Source organism: Pteropus alecto, unplaced genomic scaffold, assembly GCF_000325575.1.
Source record: "Pteropus alecto unplaced genomic scaffold, ASM32557v1 scaffold121, whole genome shotgun sequence".
NCBI lineage: Eukaryota > Metazoa > Chordata > Mammalia > Chiroptera > Pteropodidae > Pteropus > Pteropus alecto.
The window spans coordinates 12,751,354-12,762,351 of NW_006434369.1; the positions used below are offsets into that span (position 1 = coordinate 12,751,354).

At 38.4% G+C, this 10,998-nt stretch overlaps 1 pseudogene; it reads left to right on the top strand.

Moving 5' to 3' along the window:
* Positions 1-897: 897 nt before the first annotated feature.
* LOC112477671 lies at positions 898-1,016 on the top strand (annotated as a pseudogene).
* Positions 1,017-10,998: the final 9,982 nt, after the last annotated feature.

Genomic DNA, 10,998 nt, shown 5'->3' on the forward strand with positions numbered 1-10,998 from the left:
CATTAGCAAAACTCTAAGAAATGCTAGCAGTTCTGCCGTGCACCTGTCACAGCCATCAAAACACCCAATGTGCTGGCCTTCCTCATAAACAGTAAGTATATTGTAAAACCATTTATAGCTGCTATGAAAATATTTTGACTATTTTACCCAAATACCTGAGTAGGACATATGATACTAGTTAAAGGGAAAAAAAAAAAGAGTCCCCTTTCCAGTCAAGCCTTGCAGAATTCGGAGGAGGGTGGAGAAAAGCAAAAAGTCACTCTTCTATTAAAGGTGTACACAGCCATGCCTAGGTAGCATAGCTGTTATGTCTCATTAAAATAAAGTGTGTTTTTTTTTCTCATGGTTTTTATTTCCAATAGCAACTATAAGGGATACAGCTTCTGGCTTCCATTGAGAGAGGCCAAGCATTTCATTGGGATGGAGTCCAAACTACCATCTATCTAAAGGAATGTAGACACCAAAAAATCCATATAAGACAGTTCCAGGAATATCTTAAACACATTTTAAACCTTAAAAAGGTATTGCTTTCTCCAAAGGATGCAGCCCTAGGAACAGCAGCCTGAATTCAGCCCCTCTCCAGCCCCTAAAGTCTGGCACCCTTGTGAACACCTGATATACCTTGACTTTGCACATTTCCTCTCTATATGCAGCTCTTCTTACTCCTTTTCTATCCCATATGCTTCTTTGTTTACCAAAGAGATTCTACTGCTAGTGCCAACTAGAAATCCAGAAGCCAGTCTGATTTCATGTATGTGGATTGAGAGCCTGTATATACAAACAGTGGCCAAGTCATACATAAAAATAGAATTCTGTCCCACAACCAGCCCAGGAAAACAACCCATTATCTACAGTAACCAGCCCAGAAAGCTTGCCTGCTATTTATAAGTCAGTCTTATCTACGGCCATGCTACCCTGAACAAGACTGATCCCATCTGATCTCGGAAGCAAAGCAGGTTTGGGCCTGGTTACTATTTGGATGGGAGACCACCTAGAAAGACCAGGTACTGTAGGCATGAAAAAGAAAAAAATAATGGATTGTAAGCCGATAAGGTCCTTGCAATCTGTGAGGTCAAGTAAAGGTTGCCTCACCTAAAATATATATATATAGTCAGTCTTATAAGAAGTCAGACAACTATCTCTAATAATAACCTAGGAAGCCAAACAATAACTCCTATAACAATCATCCACAAATGGTCAGGACTTAATAACTGATAGCTTCTCTAATTTTTGTCCTCACTTCCAATTTAGGAACAACTGGGAAAGTCAAAATATGTACCCTTAACCAACTTCATAGGCTACCCCACTTCTGGTTAGCCCACCCACCGCTTCTCCAGGACAACAGCCTTCAATCAGAGCACACCTGAAGACTTCTCTTTTTCTCACTATAAAGCTTTCCCACTCCTCTGCCTGCCTTTGAGTCTCTATCAAATACAAGTGATGGTGGCTAACTCCCTTGCTAGAGCAAGGTCTGAGTAATAAATAGCCTTTGCTTGTTCTCCTTGGCCTTCATTTATTTCTGCAGGACAAAAGAAATTCTTTTGCAATGACTTCAGGTACTTTTTCAAGGGCAATTCTATTAAGTGAATAGACTCAGCTTATGGAAAGACATTCTTGCATTTACTGCAGGTAGGAATAGATTACTCCCAAATTTCTTTAGGATTTTTTTGGAAGTCTATGTGAGATAAGTGACTTGTTATACTGTCCTATGAAAAATATGGATGGGTCAAGATAGGAGAACAAAAGTGTAGATTTTATATCATTGGAACCCAGGGAGTCTTGGCCTAGTATGACTATTCAAAATTCTAACCAGACTCTAAGAGTCATGACAAGCTCTATTTCTTCCAAAAAAATATTCCCAAGCCACCCTTGAAGCAAAGGTTATACGCCAGAACTATACTCCCAGCCTCAGTCCTCAGACCACCCATTAAATTCATCCATCTTGGTCTTACTGTTTCCGAAACATTTCTCTCTCCTAGAATGGCAGTAATGTTTACCCAAAGTTCAAGGCCAGATGAAGTGTCACTTTCTCTCTTTATCTTCTGTATTCCCCAAGCAAATTTTCTTGCTCCCTCATCTGTATTTACAGACTATATGTAAATCTCTTTATAAGAGAACTTGACATGGACATCATAGCAATTTGCTTATATGGCCAACTACTCAGATAGACTGAAACTGCTCAAGGGCGGGAACTGTGTCATTGTCTACCATATTCCTAAATGGAGTGAAATATACAAAGGAAGGAGAGAAAGAAGGGAAGGAGGGAATAGAAGAGAAAAAGAAAGGAAGGAGAGAAAGAAAGAGAGTAAAGAAGGAAGGGAGGGAGAAAGGAAAGGAAGAAGGAAGGAAAGAAGGAAGGAAGGAAGGAAGGGAAATTGGAAATTTCCTACTCCCATTATTATATACAGTTAAGGGAATTGGACTTAAGAATCATGTGTTAAGTGGCAGAACTGTTAATTTAAGCCGTGTTCCTTCCACTATAGCATATCAAAAAAATTGCTTAGCACATTCAAATTTTTTCATGTACTTCAGTTTTCTATATAAAACCTCTTCTCTCTTTCCACCATTTCTGTTCAGGCATATCAAATAACATTTCTGTCAGATTATAGTGAGTATAAATTGCTTATGTTAGAACAAAGTGCATACCACTCTGAAGTCAGTAAGACATAATCCTTTCTCTCAGTACAATAGCCAGTCAAATGGATTTGGTTTGAATCTGGATTCTGACCTCCATTGGCTCTGTGTTCTACTTCCTAAACTCCATGAACGCTTGCTTTGGCATCTGTAATAACATAAGAAAAATAACCAAACTCACAAGGCTGTTATTGTGAGATCAAACGAGACAAATAGGTAAAATTTTTGGCAGTCAATGAATGTTGATTTCTTTCTCTACTTTGATTTCCTCATTTTTATTCAAGGATCGAAGATCAGAACTCAGTAGCCCTGGTTGCTTAAGTCCTAGATTGCTTCCCGTACCCAGTCGCACAAGTTAATAATTTTTCCTGTAGAGGAGCTTTAATATTATTGAGCAACATCACAAAAATAGGAAGTTAAGTTTTCAAGCAAATCAATCTCCATGGATAAAATGGGGTCACCGATTTCAAAGACAAACACATGCTCAGTATTATTGTCTTAGAAACCCATTTCTCCCTCTGGACTCTATTTAACTGCCCGTATTTCCCTGTTCCTGCTCCACTCTCCATGTCAAGAGAAAGGCTATTAAGATACGACTAGACAGATAGAAGCCTCTGAAAGAGTTCCACATTCCAAGGAGCTGAACAACAAAACAAAACATTGTAAAAACAAAAATATTGCCTGAGGTGAGGATAACAGCAAAGGGATATCAGGGCATGAAATAGGCTGTCCATGTGACTTCAAGAGAGCCCAGAGGCTCTCAAAGGGCAGCTTCTGTGACCTCATCCTGTTCTTGGAATACCTGCTGTTTCTCTAGTTTTATTTAGAGTGGTTGCCTTAAAAGCAAAGCATTTTGAAAAATGGTTTAGGCAGTTTGAGGGGAAGGCCGGTCTAGGGAGAATGGGAGAAAGAGTAGCAATAGAGAGAAAAGAAATTAAATCTGCATTAAATAAGAGATGGCAAAATTCTACTAGGAAACAATTTAAGAGAGAGCAATGAAGGTCTCCAAAAAGTAGCTTGAAGTGATTCTGAACAGGCGAGGTTCTTCCTGGTACCCTATCCAAACACTCTGTTTGGGGCTATTGTCCATGGAATTAGCTCAGCAAGGCAGAAGGATGGAGGGCTCTAAGGATGGGTGACCACAGGTCACTGAATGCTAGCATCAGGCTCTCTAGCATTTACACACCTGTGAGCAGACCTTTAGACTTCTTTAAACCATGAGGAATTGCAGTGTGAAACTTGTTTTCATTCTCACAATTACCTTTTTGCCCCGATCTAGAAAGAGGGACAGACTCAAGCTCAGAGCCTTTCTGGTTTATGTAAAGTTAGCTTCATTTTCAGATTTTCCCTAGGAAGCAATGTATATGGGAAGCCCATCAGGCTGGGGAGCAACAAGTCATTTGGCTTTAGTTCTGAAAGATATTTGTCTTTTGCATAGACCCTGCAGGTAAGGGTAGGAGTGGCCCAGAAGTTTTCAATGAAACACAGAGGAAAGTCTGGAAACTCAGTAACATCCAGAAAACCCTAGGCAGGACTCTGCATCACCTTCTCAATCTATCCTAACCCCAGCAGAGCTGAATTTTCCCTCTTCTGTGTTCCCACACCATGTAATCCATACCCTGATTGTATCACAGGTCACACTTATGATCTATAGATCTGTATATGTCTGTCCAATAGACTGCAAGCCTCTCAAATGCAAGGAGTATGCCTCATCCAACTTTTTACTTCTAGTGCTTAGCACAGGGCTTGGTATATTATAGATATTCAGTTACTACTGTTCCTTTCATAAATGAATTAAATCAAACAAATTCTAAAAGAGAGAGCCTCTTCCTCAATTAGTCCCCACTGACACCAAAAGTGATAATAGAATAAAGAAGTCAATAATAAATCCACTTTTATATTTCTACCTTACAACTTTTGTTGTACTTATTAAGGACTGTCAACATAATTTTAAAAAGTAAATTATAAATATCACCAACTTTTGCAAAAGCTGTAGTAAATATTTTCACATAAAATGATTTGTGCTGCTCCCAAAGCATCTGGAATTCCTAGAATTTTAACCAAAAATTCCAATGGTAATTTTCAAATATGATAGTCTCTGATCATTCTCTAAGGTGATCTTTAAACCTCAGACTTTTGGGTCCTGCCCCCACTTTCCTGCCTTAGAATTAAGAAGAGAAGGATTTAAATAGCTATGTGTTTTTGATAAGATCTCTCAATATTAGAATCCCACAAGTTTAAGCACTGCTGTCTCAGAGAGTAGCCGTACAGTTATGCACCCCATAAGGATCTTTTGGACGACAGACCATATATACGACAGTGGCCGCATAAGATTAGAAAGGAGCTGAAAAATTCCTATCACCTAGTGACATCATAGCCATTGTAACATCTTAGCACAACACATTACTCATGTTTGTGGTGATACTAGCATAAACAAGCCTACTGTGCTGCCAGTCACATAAAAGTATGGCACATACAATTGTATTCGGAACATAATACTTGATAGTGATAATAAATGACTATTACTGGGTTATGTATTTACTATAGTACACCTTTTATTGTTATTGTAGAGTGTACTCTTTCTACTTATAAAAAATGTTTGCTGTAAAACAGTATGATGTATTATTACACCAGCAGCAGCCTCCTACATCTCATGTTTACCTGGTCTCTTGATTGTATCATTTTCTCTTGTACCTCATCTACTTTCTTATACAGTAACATGCTGTGCAGCCTTGTAGCCAAGGAGCAATAGGCTATACCATACGGTCAAGGTGTATCCTTGGTTGGACCATCTAGGTTTGTGTAAATACCACTCTCTGACATTCACACAATGACAAAATGGCCTAATGATGAGTTTCTCAGAGCGTAACCTTGTTGTTAAGCGGCACATGACTGTACTAGAACAACACTAAATCAGGAATCAAGATCTGAGCGCTAATACCTGTCATTTATTAGATGTATAACCACGCAGCCCCTTACTAAGTTTATTTCCTTATCTATAAAGTAAGGAAAATAATGCCCGCCCAACCTTTGGGGTTGCTGTTATGCCCAAATGTGACACTATAAGAAAAGTGACAATGTGCTGGAAAAGTGCCATTCGTATAATGAACTTTGCCTCATAATTATCTGACTTATTTATAAATGCATCTTCTTCTGGCTCCAAGATAATCATCTTTCAAAGTTGAGAATAATGGGCATTCAGCATTTAGCGATGTCAGGAGTCCCCCAAAATATGCAAATGGAATGATTTCCCAGTATGTGACAACTTAAAAGCAAAACTATTAATGTGAAGAGTTCTAAATCTCATTAACACAGAACAAGGACAGCATAAGCAGGTGGATGAGAGGTCCTACCCTTCTAGAACTTTCCAAGGGACTCAAGAGTAACACCTGCCAAGCTGAGAGGTAAAGGATCAACTATGCAATGTTGGTGGAAAATGAAGCATCTGTTCACTCACAGACATGGGAAGAAAGAGAGTGATTCTATAGTCTGTTTTTACAAACTGGTCATCTTTGACAGTTCTAACTGTGAATCATCCAATTAATTTATTTCACTTAGTCTAGTTGGAGAAAATGAATAACAAGGTGCCCATGCTCTTCTCTTTCGGTTTAATTGCACCCTATATAAAGTGTCAATATTGTAAAATTAATCTCTCAATCATTAGTTTTCACATGTAGCTCTCCAAAAAATGTTTTTATTCTTAAATTTGCCTCTTTAAGTCTAACAGCCTATTAAGTCAAGTGGGTTTTTTGTAGAACAGGCACAAAGTGTTCCTGTTCTAAGAATGTTGTTTTATGGAACAGTCATAGCCACACAGGCAGCTAGAGAGACAAAGAGAAATCAGCACCACAAGAGACAGATTTGCACAGGACCAGGATGTCATGGGGAAGGAGAAATGTCATTTGGGGATAGTCGTTCTAACAAAGTTAGCATATCAGGAATAACATAGTAACTAGAGTTGCCAGATTCAGCAAATAAGAATATAAGACATCCAGTTAAATTTGAATTCCAGATAAATGTGTAATTATTTAGCATAAGTATGCTCCATGCAATATTTGGAACAGATATTCTAAAAAATTATTTGTTGGCTATCTGAAATTCAAATTTAACTGGGAGTCTTGTATTTTAGGTAGCAACCATGATAGTAACATTGTACTGTCACTATTTCTTTTCCTGGTGATTCTCAGCTTTGGCTGCCCATTATAATCATCTGGAGAGTTTTGAAAAATCTTAATGCCCAAACCACATCTCGGAACAAGTAAATAGAATCTTTGAGGTGGGACCCAGGCTTCCCTATTTTTAAAACTTCCCATGTGATCCTAAGCCTCACCGAAAGCTGAGAACCACTGTCAGAGTTTTCGGTTTTAGCTACAGAAACTGTAAGAGGGATAAAAAGATCACTGATAGTAGTTTTTTTCCCAAGTTTTCTTTAATTGGCATGAAGTTTGAGTTTCTCATTTAATTCTGTCATACCATGAAAATATGAGCTACAAACACTTCAATAAATAAACATTAATTGAGTACCGTGGTGGGCACTGGAGAAGCAAAAATGGACAAGACACTTTCCTGCTCTCAAGAAGCTCATGTGCTCTCAAGAACTTCCTTTTAGCAAAACAACCTTTTCTGGTAAAGCTTTCTCTTTTTAAGGAAGAACCCAATGAGCAAGCTTAGAATGGAATCTGAAGAGTGATGGCCCATGTATTTGATTTATGATAGAAATGACACTGAAGAGCAGGGTGGAAAGGGGAGAGAGAGAGAGAGAGAGAGAGAGAAATGAAGGAGGGAGGGAGGGAGAGAGGGAGGAAGAAAATAAAAGGAACTGTCTCTGTCTCATAAAATATACAAAGAGTATTGTAGATTAAATATGAAAGGCAAAATATAAGATAATATAGAAGGATGTATTTGATTTATGATAGAAATGACACTGAAGAGCAGGGTGGAAAGGGGAGAGAGAGAGAGAGAGAGAGAGAGAAATGAAGGAGGGAGAGAGGGAGAGAGGGAGGAAGAAAATAAAAGGAACTGTCTCTGTCTCATAAAATATACAAAGAGTATTGTAGATTAAATATGAAAGGCAAAATATAAGATAATATAGAAGGTATAATCTGATCTTTAAAAGAGATCAATAAGAGAATGAAAAGGTAAGCAAGAGAGTAAGATATTTTCAATTTATATCCTGTTCATATCTTTAAAATATTTTTTAAGATTTCTCTAAATCAATGAAGAAAAAGATAAACCATCTAAGAAGAAAACGAGCAGGAGTCTTGAACAGGAGAATTCACAAGAGGCTCTACATACGAATGGTCAACAAACATAGGAAAAGGTGTCCAACTCATTTGTAACAAAGGAATGCAAATTATAACCACTTTAAGATGTCATTATATAGCCATAAGTATAGTTAGAATTAAAAAGAGCACCATGACCAAGTATAGACAAGAAGATGGACCAACAGGAATTCCCACACCCTTCTGGAAAGATAGAAATTGATATAATCATTCTGAAAGACAGATTGACATATCTACTAAAGAAGAGCATATAGATACTCTATAACCCTGTGGTTCTAGTCCTAGGTATATGCCTGCCAGACATGGCTGTACATGGACACCAGGGAACCTGCTATTCATAGCGAGAAAAAAAAAAAAATGTCCATCGATAATAGAATAGGCAAAAACATTGAGAACTATGCATACAATGAAATACATATCAATGTAAACAAACGACAGATAAAACAAGAAACCTGGATGTGTTGCACAAACACAGTGTTGAGGGAAAGAAGCCAGGCATCAAATAAAATAAGCCAAAATATAGTACACAGGTATCCACACATAGAGGGTGAAAGAATAAAGCCAGGAAGTGATCATCGAAGTCTGGAGAGGTGTTATCTTTTGAAGAAAAGGATGAATTGTGACTGGAAAGGAACATATAATGAGCCTCTCAGGTTGGGATAATGTTCAGTTCCTTGACCTGAGTGGTAGTTATATGAGTATTTGCTTTATTATAATTCCCTAAGCTATACATCTATTATTTGTGTACTTCATTTTGTAAGTGTGCTATATTTCATAATTACAAAGTTTTTTTAAATGATGTTCCAGACAAATTTATATCTCTTGCATGAAGATTTTTTGCACCCCGTCCTCAGAGTATGTTTCACATAAATCCAAATGTGGGCAGGGCTCTGGGCATATCACTCCGTATGCCCCCGCCTAGCACCTGCATGACCACGTCTCTTCCCTCAAAATTTTTCAGTCAATTTGAGTTAAAATGAACACTGGTAAGAGCAATCCTTTAAAATGCAGTTTGGGTCATGTCACTCTTCTGCTTAAAAGCTCCCCAGGGCTCCTCAAGTCTTCTTAAATCTGGAAATATTCTGTGAGGCAGCATCAGCTCACCTCTGTGGCCCCCCTGTTGACCCTTCTCCAGACGCATAAGACATATCCATGCTTCAAACTGGTCACGCAGGATCCACCTTTTTCAGCCACTCTCTCTAGCCACAAATCTCTCCTCTCCAATATTCACATAGTCCACTTCTTCATCTCCTCTAGTACTCAATCAAAGGCCACTTCACATGGAAGCTTACCCTGGCCATTTTATTGAAATTGTTACTCCTCCCCACTGCACTCCCCACTTCTCTTATCCTGCTTTTCCATTTTTCCTAGAGCACTTATAACCTTCTACCACACAATACAATTTACTTTTTTACTAATAGTTATTGCCTATTACTCCCACTGGAAGGTAAACCCGATGAAGTTTGTGAGTTTTGTCTATTTTGTTCACTGCAGAATCCCCCACACTTAGAAGAGTGTCTGGTGTGTAGGAGGTGTGTAATAAATATATGTTGAATGAACAAGTGAATGAGTGAGTGAATGATACAATTTATAAAAAGCAACTTTGAAAAAAATTAAGAAAAGTAGCTACCACCAAAGCAGCAATATGCAGATTGAGATAATATGAAGAATAAGATTGTCAAATCTGTATCAAGAAATTCTACTTAATATCACGCTGTACTAGTCGTCTTAAGGATACAAGTTATCAAGAGGCACAGATATGGCAGAGAGTTCTGGAATCATCAACACAGCTCTTTAGGTCCTTCGCACCACACCAGAGGCTCTCTGGCTTAGATGCATGTGAGGTCTCTAGTGATGTGTACAGAAGAGTTTCATCACCTACACAACACATTCATTTTTACTCAGAGAGTTTATGTGGTATTTTCCAAAGAGCTATATTCCATAAATGCATACATTCCATGTCAGTTTATTATAGACAATCCAAGGCAACTAGCTAGCTACATACTGCTAAAAACATTCCATAGATAAGGACTCTCCTGATAGCAAATACCATTAGGTTGTTTGCCAGATCGGGCATTACCAGATATGCAAGGTAATTAGACTATTATCTGCCTTTTATTTTTCCTGGAAATATTTTCTTATACATTCCTCATATACCCCATAGAAAAGGGAGAGAATGGATTGAATACTTGCTGCTTAATCCTTTTCTTCCCAGATATAAAAGGAACACGGAATCAGAATTGCTATAAAGCCATTCTCAGGTTATTTGAAGTAAAAAAAAAAAAGTAAGAAAAAAGAGCACTTAGAATAGCCTTATTATGTCACATAGGTTTCTGGTTTATTCTGAATCCAACTATATGTCTATTTCCCATCCCGCATCCCTACTTCTTGTCTCCTACGGCCTCACTATTAGAGTATAAGGGGTCAAGAGTCATTGCTCCAAATCCTGTGTCAAAGGAATGGCTCTGGATTTCTGACTTAGGCCTTAGGCCACAGAGCCACTTTGAATTCTTAGGATGTAAACTTAGGGTAGACCAACTTTACCATATGCATTCATGCTACACTATAGAGAATCTCAAATATTTAAATATAAAACACCTCTCTATTTTGGGAGGGCCCTTCCAAGAGGTCCAAATAGGAAAGTTAGCTAGTAGGTCATCTAGTCAGAAGTATAGACCAAAGCAGGTGATGATCTCACCTGAGAACATGCAAACCTCTGGATGCACCTACCCAGTGACAAAAGCCCTTTAAAACGTTGTGGAATCTGGGCAAGGCCTCCCAGCATTTCTCCTCTCAATCTGACTTGGAATGTCCTCAAAGGAAAAGGGAAGCAAGGATTTGATGTAAGAAAAAAAGAAGAGAAAGAAATGCCTTTTTCTGTCTCTAGGTTCAAAGAGGCACATGCAGCTAGTCCCTGTGCATGTCAAAAAGGAATAAAAAGGAAACACTCCTGGTGTAAGTTATTCCTTAGCCATGAAGCAGCCATTTCTGGAAATGGCCTAGCTCTTTCAGATACTGGAGTAACCCTTCATGAATGATTGCTTCTCAGCACTAATGTTGCCCCAGTGGCCTGGAAAAATGC